At 42.0% G+C, this 12,507-nt stretch overlaps 4 non-coding genes across 4 annotated transcripts; all 4 read right to left on the reverse strand.

Annotated features, from left to right (window-relative positions):
• Positions 1-80: 80 nt before the first annotated feature.
• TRNAM-CAU (transfer RNA methionine (anticodon CAU)) lies at positions 81-154 on the reverse strand. The gene has a single exon. It is a non-coding gene; the product is annotated as a tRNA-Met (tRNA).
• A 1,953-nt stretch (positions 155-2,107) lies between these two features.
• Positions 2,108-2,181, reverse strand: TRNAM-CAU (transfer RNA methionine (anticodon CAU)). Its single transcript has one exon. It is a non-coding gene; the product is annotated as a tRNA-Met (tRNA).
• A 437-nt stretch (positions 2,182-2,618) lies between these two features.
• TRNAT-AGU (transfer RNA threonine (anticodon AGU)) lies at positions 2,619-2,692 on the reverse strand. The gene has a single exon. It is a non-coding gene; the product is annotated as a tRNA-Thr (tRNA).
• Positions 2,693-3,122: 430 nt separating this feature from the next.
• Positions 3,123-3,195, reverse strand: TRNAT-CGU (transfer RNA threonine (anticodon CGU)). The gene has a single exon. It is a non-coding gene; the product is annotated as a tRNA-Thr (tRNA).
• Positions 3,196-12,507: the final 9,312 nt, after the last annotated feature.

Below are 12,507 nucleotides of genomic sequence, written 5' to 3' on the forward strand. Positions count from 1 at the left end.
ATAGAACCAGACGTTTATTCTTAAATTGTATTCAACACTTGTTTGATGAGAAATATTCCTAAAGCATGGAGAAAACAGTTAGGTGCTGCTGAGCTTTGAACTCAGGATTATCCTGTTTATGAGACAGGCGCTTTAACCACTAAGCCACAGCACCAACTTTAATAACAAAAAATACATAAATAATTTATTGTTGATGATGAAATTTTGTTTCCTGCTATAATTTCTTCTTTATATGTACTGTAATCTTAAACACAAAAAGATACTCAATCACTAAACAAGTATTAATATGTTTTAATAAACAAGTACTCTTATAAAACCCAATGTTATTTCTTGAATACATTAAATTTTTTTGTCATGAAGGCATTAATATAGCTCAAATCGAGGTAGTAATGTCATCTACGTCTTTCTCATAGATATGTCTTTTTTTATTTTGCAATAACAGTATTCACTCTATAATCTTGAAAATACTTTGGTTTTTATGAGGTTTAAGATGATCTGTTCAACAGTTAGATTAATCAGACTTTTATATTTTAATTGTATCACAATAGGACCTAATGAAATTGATTTGTTATATAACAAAGAGAAAAGCAAGGTGCTGCTGAGAGTTGAACACAGGATCTCCTGTTTACTAGACAGGCGCTTTAACCAGCTAAGCCACAGCAACCCCCTGAGTCTTAACTTTGAAAGACTTTTCTTTATGGTGTTCAAGAGAATATTGCTTTTCATTTTCATATTCTTTCATAAGTTCACAGACTTCTCTACAAAAACACTTTAGATGAAGACGCTTCACTTATTCAAAAACACCTCTCTAATTTGAAGTTTACCCTATTCATAGAATTTTAAAATATACCTTGCCGAATAGTGGATTAGTTGAACTCAACAATAGAGTGATCATACGGCTCTATCTTGTTCTTTGTCATTTACTTTTCGATATTTCAGTCAATGCATTCCTATAAAAATCTTCACAATACCAAGTATTTTATTTCATTTTATGATAACTTATTCTAAAGTCCATAGAACCAGACGTTTAATTCTTAAAATGTATTCAACACTTGTTTGATGAAAAATATTCCTAAAGCATGGAGAAAGCAGTTAGGTGCTGCTGAGATTTGCACTCAGGAGATCCTGTTTACGAGACAGGAACTTTACCCACTAAGCCACAGCACCAACGTCAAGAGCTAAAAATACATAAATAATCTATTGTTGATGATGAAATTTTGTTTCCTGCTATAAATTCTTCTTTATATGTACTGTAATCTTAAACACAAAAAGATACTCATTCACTAAACAAGTATTAATATGTTTTAATAAACAGGTACTCTTATAAAACCCAATTTTATTTCTTGTATACATTACATTTTTTTTTTCATGAAGGCATTAATATTGCTCAAATCGAGGTAGTAATGTCATCTACGTCTTTCTCATAGATATGTCTTTTTTATTTTGCAATAACAGTATTCACTCTATAATCTTGAAAATACTTTGGTTTTTATGGGGTTTAAGATGATCTGTTCAAGAGTAAGATGAATCAGATTTTTATATTTTAAATGTATCAGAATAGGACCTAATGAAATTGATTTGTTATATAACAAAGAGAAAAGCAAGGCAATGCTGAGAGTTGAACTCAGGATCTCCTGTTTACTAGATATGCGCTTTAACCAACTAAGCCACAGCACGCCCTTGAGTGTTAAATTTGAAAGACTGTTCTTTATGGTGTTCAAGAGAATATTGCTTTTTCACTTTCATATTCTTTTATAAGTTCACAGACTTCTCTACTCAAACACTTTAGATGAAGACGCTTCACTTATTCAAAAACACCTCTCTAATTTGAAGTTTACCCTATTCATAGAATTTTAGAATAAACCTTGCCGAAGAGTGGATTAGTTGTACTCAACAATAGAGTGATCATACAGCTCTATCTTGTTTTTTGTCATTTACTTTTCGATATTTCAGTCAATGCATTCCTATAAAAATCTTCACAATACCAAGTATTTTATTTCATTTCATGATAACTTATTCTAAAGGTTATAGAACCAGACGTTTATTCTTAAATTGTATTCAACACTTGTTTGATGAAAAATATTCCTAAAGCATGGAGAAAACAGTTAGGTGCTGCTGAGCTTTGAACTCAGGATTATCCTGTTTATGAGACAGGCGCTTTAACCACTAAGCCACAGCACCAACTTTAATATCAAAAAATACATAAAAATTTTATTGTTGATGATGAAATTTAGTTTCCTGCTATAAATTCTTCTTTATATGTACTGTAATCTTAAACACAAAAAGATACTCAATCACTAAACAAGTATTAATATGTTTTAATAAACAAGTACTCTTATAAAACCCAATGTTATTTCTTGAATACATTAAATTTTTTTTGTCATGAAGGCATTAATATAGCTCAATTCGAGGTAGTAATGTCATCTACGTCTTTCTCATAGATATGTCTTTTTTTATTTTGCAATAACAGTATTCACTCTATAATCTTGAAAATACTTTGGTTTTTATGAGGTTTAAGATGATCTGTTCAACAGTAAGATGAATCAGACTTTTATATTTTAATTGTATCACAATAGGACCTAATGAAATTGATTTGTTATATAACAAAGAGAAAAGCAAGGCGCTGCTGAGAGTTGAACACAGGATCTCCTGTTTACTAGACAGGCGCTTTAACCAGCTAAGCCACAGCACCCCCCTGAGTCTTAACTTTGAAAGACTTTTCTTTATGGTGTTCAAGAGAATATTGCTTTTCATTTTCATATTCTTTCATAAGTTCACAGACTTCTCTACAAAAACACTTTAGATGAAGACGCTTCACTTATTCAAAAACACCTCTCTAATTTGAAGTTTACCCTATTCATAGAATTTTTAAATATACCTTGCCGAATAGTGGATTAGTTGAACTCAACAATAGAGTGATCATACGGCTCTATCTTGTTCTTTGTCATTTACTTTTCGATATTTCAGTCAATGCATTCCTATAAAAATCTTCACAATACCAAGTATTTTATTTCATTTTATGATAACTTATTCTAAAGTTCATAGAACCAGACGTTTAATTCTTAAAATGTATTCAACACTTGTTTGATGAAAAATATTCCTAAAGCATGGAGAAAGCAGTTAGGTGCTGCTGTGATTTGAACTCAGGAGATCCTGTTTACGAGACAGGCGCTTTACCCACTAAGCCACAGCACCAACGTCAAGAGCTAAAAATACATAAATAATCTATTGTTGATGATGAAATTTTGTTTCCTGCTATAAATTCTTCTTTATATGTACTGTAATCTTAAACACAAAAAGATACTCATTCACTAAACAAGTATTAATATGGTTTAATAAACAGGTACTCTTATAAAACCCAATTTTATTTCTTGTATACATTACATTTTTTTTTTCATGAAGGCATTAATATTGCTCAAATCGAGGTAGTAATGTCATCTACGTCTTTCTCATAGATATGTCTTTTTTATTTTGCAATAACAGTATTCACTCTATAATCTTGAAAATACTTTGGTTTTTATGGGGTTTAAGATGATCTGTTCAACAGTAAGATGAATCAGATTTTTATATTTTAAATGTCTCAGAATAGGACCTAATGAAATTGATTTGTTATATAACAAAGAGAAAAGCAAGGCACTGCTGAGAGTTGAACTCAGGATCTACTGTTTACTAGATATGCGCTTTAACCAACTAAGCCACAGCACGCCCTTGAGTGTTAAATTTGAAAGACTGTTCTTTATGGTGTTCAAGAGAATATTGCTTTTTCACTTTCATATTCTTTTATAAGTTCACAGACTTCTCTACTCAAACACTTTAGATGAAGACGCTTCACTTATTCAAAAACACCTCTCTAATTTGAAGTTTACCCTATTCATAGAATTTTAGAATAAACCTTGCCGAAGAGTGGATTAGTTGTACTCAACAATAGAGTGATCATACAGCTCTATCTTGTTTTTTGTCATTTACTTTTCGATATTTCAGTCAATGCATTCCTATAAAAATCTTCACAATACCAAGTATTTTATTTCATTTCATGATAACTTATTCTAAAGGTTATAGAACCAGACGTTTATTCTTAAATTGTATTCAACACTTGTTTGATGAAAAATATTCCTAAAGCATGGAGAAAACAGTTAGGTGCTGCTGAGCTTTGAACTCAGGATTATTCTGTTTATGAGACAGGCGCTTTAACCACTAAGCCACAGCACCAACTTTAATAACAAAAAATACATAAATAATTTATTGTTGATGATGAAATTTAGTTTCCTGCTATAAATTCTTCTTTATATGTACTGTAATCTTAAACACAAAAAGATACTCAATCACTAAACAAGTATTATTATGTTTTAATAAACAGGTACTCTTGTAAAACCCAATTTCAATTTTTGAATAGTTTACATTTTTTTTTTCATGAAGGCATTAATATTGCTTAAATCGAGGTAGTAATGTCATCTACGTCTTTCTCATAGATATGTCTTTTTTTATTTTGCAATAACAGTATTCACTCTATAATCTTGAAAATACTTGGGTTTTCATGAGGTTTAAGATGATCTGTTCAACAGTAAGATGAATCAGACTTTTATATTTTAATTGTATAAGAATAGGACCTAATGAAATTGATTTGTTATATAACAAAGAGAAAAGCAAGGCATTGCTGAGAGTTAAACTCATGAACTCCTGTTTACTAGACAGGCGCTTTAACTAGCTAAGCTACAGCACCTTCTTGAGTCTTAACTTTGAAAGACTTTTCTTTATGGTGTTCAAGAGAATATTGCTTTTTCACTTTCATATTCTTTTATAAGTTCACAGACTTCTCTACTCAAACACTTTAGATGAAGACGCTTCACTTATTCAAAAACACCTCTCTAATTTGAAGTTTACCCTATTCATAGAATTTTAAAATATACCTTGCCGAAGAGTGGATTAGTTGAACTCAACAATAGAGTGATCATACGGCTGTATCTTGTTCTTTGTCATTTACTTTTCGATATTTCAGTCAATGCATTCCTATAAAAATCTTCACAATACCAAGTATTTTATTTCATTTTATGATAACTTATTCGAAGGTTCATAGAACCAGACTGTAGGAGAGTAGGGTCTGCTATCCTATGGTCACCCCCAAATTTTTTTTTTTGCTTCACTGGTTTATGACTTAATGTGGCTGTGGGCCTGCTAATCAGACCCACAGCCTGCTGTTCTCTCTCTAAATTGTTACCCATGTACTTTAGGTGCATAACGACATTGGAACTGGTTCACCTTATTGGCCCCTGTAACAGTGTACCCAGGTACCCAGGGCATAGGTGCTTCCAAGGCCTACCAGGGGCTGCAGCATGTATTGTGCCACCCCTGGCCTGGCCTCCAAATTTGACACAACTGGCTGATCACTCAGCTGGGGTAAGTCGGTGTAACCACCCCTTACTTAGGTGTAGTATGCCTATACCTAACCCAAAATGGACACATATGTTCCTATCAGCCACTCCTATGGAAGGCCTCATCAATCCTGGAGGCAGAGTGCTTGGAAATATGTGAGATGGTGCTCTGGCATGAGCTGAGCCTGTCTGCAGCTTTCGGAACCATGTCCTTTAGCTGTTCCATGATACTGCCGTACCATATACTCTTAAGTGCATTATAATCCTCGCGGTTAAATGCTATCTTAGGTTTGGCTTTATCAAAACATGTCGAGTATGGTGTCATACGAAGTGGAATACTACCCCCTCGCCAGTTCTGGCGACCGGGGTAGCATTCCACCCTTCTAGAGGGACACGACATTTACCTAGCCTGAACCCCGGTTAAAGTTAAACAGAGCCTCATCATCAGAAGATGGATGCTGCCACCGCAGACACAAGTCTGACCTCCTGCTGCTGGGAGCCCTTCCAGCGAGGGCAGCTTGGACAAAGGGTTTCCTGCCTTGGGAGGTGCTAGCAGCACCCCAGACAGGATTTTGTGTATTGGGTAGGATAGGGCTGAATAGAATCAGACATGCCTGGGGCACACAAGGTGTCCCTGTGCATAGGCCAGTTCAAACCGGTGCTGGGGCCTTCCTGCCCCAGTCCTGGCGCGAAACTGAACAAAGGAAAGGGGGTGTAACCACTCCCCTTCCTGGTTCCACCCAGAGGAGGGACCTAGTAGGTGATCCGGCCCCCCAGATTCGAATAAGAGTGGGAGCTGTGTCCTGAGACTTCAGATCATCCTGAATCAACTTGAAATACAGAAGAAGACTGGACTTCGACATTCTGCTGCTCAGAAGACGGAAGAGAATCTCCCTTGTGGCCAAGGAGTGACCACCCTGTGAACACAGGCACCAACCAGCAACTCGATGTCTGCTTTGCCGCCGCCTCCCGCCGGAGCCCGAGCCCAGAGCCTGACAAGACCCAGACTCCCAGACTTCTCACCGCCCGATCCACAGTCCCTGCAAAGAAGGGACCTGTGGACGCACCGAGAGACGTGGGACCGGACAACTTGGAAGACCCCCGAAACGCTGACTGCGCAGCATCAGAGGCACCCTCGATGCTGTGCTTTGGGGTTTGAGAAGCACTAACCTCGAGCAGCCATTGCACTAAAGATAAGCCCCCCAGAATCTCCACGATCTGCGTGGGGCCCTTTTGCACTGTGCCACTTGATGCGCCATCCCTGCCACTTGCCACGTGGCTAGCGGCCATCTTGGCAATGAAACCTTCAACTTTCACAGCAGGTCTGGTTGCTCCATACTTGCCCTTGCTCCTCTAAAAGGGAGCACCCGCTCTGACCTTGCTGCTCCGAGTGACAAGCCTTTTTCGATTCCTGCATGGCTTGCATTAGCCAAGGCCTGTTTGCTTCCATCCGGTTGCCGACACCGCCAACAGCGAGAAGCCTGCGTGGGACAGCTTGTGACCGACTGTTGGACGTCTTCGACCCCTCGTGTCCATGTGGCTGCAGAGAGAAGCTACACCTCGACGCCTGTTTGCACCCGACATCGCCTGGTTCCACTCTGGTTCCACGGTAGTCACTGGCTAGTGACTTTGAACATTGTCCCCTCTGCTTTCAGGTCTTCACCTCTTCAGATCCACCCTTGGATCCACCGGAACTCTTCACATCGAGCCGCCTGCAGCATCTTCAGCTCCAAGCACCATTGACCTGCGTGACGAAACCCGACACTACTTCGACCCTGTGCACCCGCTTCCTGTGGGTGAGGTAACTCAGCTCCGCCGGTGTTCCCACACTGGTACACACCTCTATTATTGTAATTTGTTTTATGTTTGTTACTTTTATGGTTACTTGTTTTTAACCGAATAAAGTTCTTTTTGACTTTGAACTAACTTTGTAACTTTTACGCACCATTGACACTGCATTGGTACTGCGTGCACTTTCCGCACTGCACCCGAGTCCCGTGGGTCTTTCCCGACTTCTTCACTGCTAGTCCCGATCAGATCCAGCGATTCCCCAGGCCCTAGGCCTCTTCACTTTCCTCATAGTGGTTATTATACCACTATTTTAGTATATGGTTTAGGTGGCCCCTAGGGCTCATCCATATTCGTGCAACTTTTGTGTATTTAAACTGTGTTTTGTTTTAACGCTTGTGCTTCTGTGCTCATAAAGAGTATAGTGTATCTTTTGAGAAATAAATCTATATATATTTTCAATATATATCTGTGTGGTGTCCTTTCATTTGGTATTCAAGGGATTGTGTATGGTAAAACAGCTGGCTTCACATGCCTTTACAGAGTTTAGCCTAAGACTGCTTAGTCCATGCTACCCCTAGGATAGCTTGTCTATAAGGTTGACTTTACAACCTGCACCATAAGGGTTGCTTGGCATGGTACAAGGTGATCACTAGAACTAGTGAGCAGCATATACCAGGCCAACTTCTCACATTGGTGAGCAGCGGATTGGGATTTGAGCTTGCTGTTGTTTTACCATTACAATCTTTGAAAATATCATTTGAAAGATCATACAGGTACCTGATAGGTACACTAAAACAAGACTAGATATACTTAAGTTCTACTGAACTTAGTTGTTGTAGAGGATAGGGAGTAGCACACCCTGACTACAACTGCTAGATAGGTTTTGTAGGAAAACACAAGTGTAGGTAGATTGCAACACATCCACCACACTAGAGCAATGTCTGGAGCAGAGGGATCCACTGGACCCAACTCTGTTGAGAGTGACCCTCCAAGGGCACCATCCAAATTTGCTATCTTTCCATTTAAGGAACTGAGGCAACTGTGTTCCATGAGAGGAATCAAAACAGGTCCTACTCCTACAGCAGGACACCTCAGAGAGCTGTTAGACCAGTCTGAAGCTCTAAAGAACCCCAAACCAGGCCCCCCAGGGACTGGTGAGGAAGTTTCTCCCTCTGAAGATGATAACCCTGATGCCCCTGCCCCTGTCATCCAGATAGATGAGGAAGACCAGACCCCTGGGAATACTCAGCCTGAGGAAGAAGAAGAGGAGGAGGAGGAGGAGGAAGAAAGTGATTCTGATGATGGTAGAAATAGCCAGGTGTTAGTCAGCAGGCTTAACCAGGCTAACTTAAGCTTATTTGGGACTGAAGGTGGGTCCAACCCATTCAGACCCCCAAATGGACTTAACCAGGAGCATAGGAGGAGGAGGAATCACTCAGGTGAATCCAATACTTCCCATGTTTCTAGAGGTTCTCATGGCAACTCCAGAAGGGAGTTGACTAGCCCTCAGAGAAGGGAACATGAGGCCAAAATGAGAGAGGCTGAACTTAGGATACAGAAGCAAGATTCAGAAGTTGCCCTGGCCAAAGAGAAACTTGCTAGAGCAAGGCAGCCTAGAGAGAGTGGGTTAGAACCCACTGGTGGCAGCACTATCCCTAAGGATAAAGACAGGTCCTATGACAATAGAAACCTGAGTAAGATTGTGCCCCCCTACAAAGTTGGGGATGATATCCACAAGTGGATGACTGCACTTGAGAGAGCTTGCAAAGTACAGCAGGTCCCTCAGGAGCAGTGGGCAGCAATCTTGTGGCTCTCCTTTGAAGGTAGTGGCCGAGACAGACTCCTCACAGTTAGTGATGGGGATTCTAGAAACTAGCTGGTCCTGAAGAGTGCTCTGATTGATGGGTTAGGCTTAACCACTGAACAGTACAGGTTAATGTTCAGAGATACCCAGAAGACACAGACTCAGGACTGGTCTGAATTTGTTGAATGTGCCACTAAGGCTCTGGAGGGCTGGTTGCTGGGAAGTAAGGTTACAGACTATGAAGGATTGTACAATTTGCTTATGAGAGAACAGATTTTAAATAACTGTCAGAACCAGCAGTTGCATCAACATTTGGTTGACTCAGATCTAACCTCTCCCCAAGAATTGGGAAAGAGGGCAGACAAATGGGTTAGAACCAGAGTTAAGCAAAAGAACCAGAACCAGAACCAGGGTGGTGACCAAAAGAAAACAGACCAGAAGGGTGGGGAGCAGAAAGCTAAAGACCAGAAGTCTTCAACAGGGCCCCAAACTAATACTGAGGGTGGGTCCCAAACTTCCAAGAAGAAGAAGAAAGAAGGTCAAAGAAAACCCTGGTGTAGCTTTTGCAAAAACACCACTCACTGGACAAGTGATTTTAAAAAGGGTGGAGCCCCCAACACTGCAGCCCCTAAGGCACCTGCACCCACTAGTACAGTTAGCAGTGTTGGTCCACAGACTAAGGGGGTAGTGGGTATCACCTTGGGAACTGAGGGAGATTCTGACCTAGTCAGAGTCCCCACACAGGCTGTTCTGATTTGTGATGGGGAGATTGATTTTTCCCCTACTGTCAGTCCCAATAATCTGGGCAAGTACAGACAGACACCTCTGATTAACAAGAAAGTGGCTCAAGCATACAGGGACACATGTGCCAGTGTCACTATGGTGACGCCTAGCTTTGTGGACCCTGGACAGTACCTACCAGGTGATAATTACCTGGTGACCAATGCCAGCAATGTCACTACTACACATAGTGTGGCAATTGTGAACTTTTCCTTGGGAGGGGTAACTGGCCTAAAAAGAGTTGTGGTTAGTGCTGATCTCCCAGTAGAATGTTTGTTGGGCAATGACCTGGAGAACTCTCTATGGTCAGAAGTTGAGTACAGGACTCATGCAGAGATGTTAGGGATATCATCACATGTCCTTGCTGTGACCAGGTCACAGGCCAAAAAGTGCCTCTCTGAACCTCAGGTCTTGGATCCTGGAACAATGGACCAAGCACCTCCCAAGACAAGGAACAGGAGGGTAAAGGCTGTGCCTTCCCAAATGCCTACAAGTGAGGATCAGCCTTCACAGGAAGATGATTCTGAGACCCCTGAAGGAACTGTCCCTATAGAGCTTGAACCTGATCAGGTTGAGTTTCTGGGGACAGGTGGACCTTCTAGGGCAGACTTGGGGCAGGCTCAGTTATCCTGTCCCTCTCTTGAACCCCTCAGACAGCAGGCTGCTGCTGAGGCTGCTGGGAATGCTCAAGGTACCCATAAGGTTTATTGGGATGATGGGCTCCTTTATTCAGAGGGTAGAGACCCCAAGCCTGGTACAACCAGGAGGTTGGTCATACCTCTGCAATTTAGGGGCTTCCTGCTTACCTTGGCACACGATATTCCCTTAGCAGGACACCTAGGCCAGAACAAAACATGGGACAGACTTGTCTGTCACTTTCACTGGCCTCACATGTCAGAAGATACAAAGGAGTTTTGTCGCTCCTGTGTAACCTGCCAAGCAAGAGGCAAAGCAGGTGGTACCACAAAGGCCCCCCTGATACCACTACCTGTGGTGGGGGTGCCCTTTGAAAGGGTAGGGATTGACATTGTTGGACCAATTGATCCCCCCACAGCATCTAGGCACAGATTCATACTGGTGGTGGTGGACCATGCCACCAGGTACCCAGAGGCAATTCCACTTAGGACCACAACAGCTCCTGTTGTGGCCAGGGCCTTACTTGGAGTTTTCTCCAGAGTGGGGTTTCCTAAGGAGGTAGTATCTGATAGAGGTGCAAACTTCATGTCAGGATACTTGACAGCAATGTGGAAGGAGTGTGGTGTCAACTATAAGTTCGCCACTCCCTACCATCCACAGTGCAATGGGCTTGTTGAGAGATTTAACAAGACCCTAAAGGGCATGATCAAAGGATTACCTGAAAAGCTCAGGCGAAGATGGGATATCCTTCTGCCCTGCCTTCTGTTTGCTTACAGAGAGGTCCCACAAAAGGAGGTTGGCTTCAGCCCCTTTGAATTGTTGTTTGGGCACCCTGTAAGAGGACCCCTATGTCTGGTGAGGGAAGGATGGGAGTTACCTCTCAAAAAGCCCAAGCAAGACATAGTGGACTATGTACTTGGTCTCCGCTCCAGGATGGCTGAGTATATGGAGAAGGCATCCAAAAACCTTGAGGCTAGCCAGGAACTACAGAAAGCCTGGCACGACCAAAAGGCTGTCCTGACTGAGTACCAGCCTGGACAGAAGGTATGGGTGTTGGAGCCAGTGGCCCCAGCAGCACTCCAAGACAAATGGTCTGGACCCCATACCATCCTGGAGAAAAAGGGAGAGGTTACCTACTTGGTGGACCTTGGAACTCCCAGGAGCCCCCACAGGGTGCTCCATGTTAACAGGCTGAAAGCATATGTTGACAGGGCAGACATGGGCTTGCTCATGGCTACAGATGAGGGGCAGGAGGAAGAGAGTGACCCTCTCCCAGACCTGCTGACTCAGAACCCTGAGGATGGCTCAGTTGATGGTGTGGCCTTAGATGGCAGCCTCACTGAACATCAGCAACATGACTGTAGACAGGTTTTGCAGTCATTTCGACATATGTTCTCCCTGACACCCAGCCAGACTAACTGGTGTACCCATGTGGTGGACACTGGTGAGAGTCTTCCTGTGAAGAACACAATTTACAGGCAGCCTGACCATGTCAGAGACTGTATCAAGGCTGAGGTACAAAAGATGCTGGAATTAGGTGTCATTGAGCCTTCAGAGAGCCCCTGGGCTAGCCCATTGGTTCTGGTCCCCAAACCTCACACCAAAGATGGGAAGAGAGAGATGAGGTTCTGTGTGGATTACAGAGGACTCAATGCTGTCACTAGGACAGATGCACACCCTATTCCAAGGGCAGATGAGCTCATAGACAAATTGGCTTCTGCCAAGTATTTGAGCACATTTGACTTGACAGCTGGCTACTGGCAAATCAGGTTAGCTGAGGAGTCTAAAGCCAAGACAGCATTTTCTACCCCCAGTGGGCATTATCAGTTTGTGGTGATGCCCTTTGGTTTGAAAAATGCCCCTGCCACCTTCCAAAGGTTGGTGAATCAAGTCCTTACTGCGTTGGATGACTTTTGTGCAGCATATTTGGACGATATTGCTGTCTTTAGCTCCACCTGGGAGGATCACCTGGTCCACCTGAAGGAAGTGCTAGAGGCTCTGCAAAAGGCAGGCCTCACTATCAAGGCAACCAAGTGCCAGATAGGGCAGAGTAAGGTTGTGTACTTGGGCCACCTTGTGGGTGGAGGCCAAGTTCAACCACTGGAGAGTAAGATTCAGACCATAAAG

The sequence above is a fragment of the Lissotriton helveticus genome, chromosome 12 (assembly GCF_964261635.1).
Source record: "Lissotriton helveticus chromosome 12, aLisHel1.1, whole genome shotgun sequence".
In the NCBI taxonomy this organism is placed as follows: domain Eukaryota; kingdom Metazoa; phylum Chordata; class Amphibia; order Caudata; family Salamandridae; genus Lissotriton; species Lissotriton helveticus.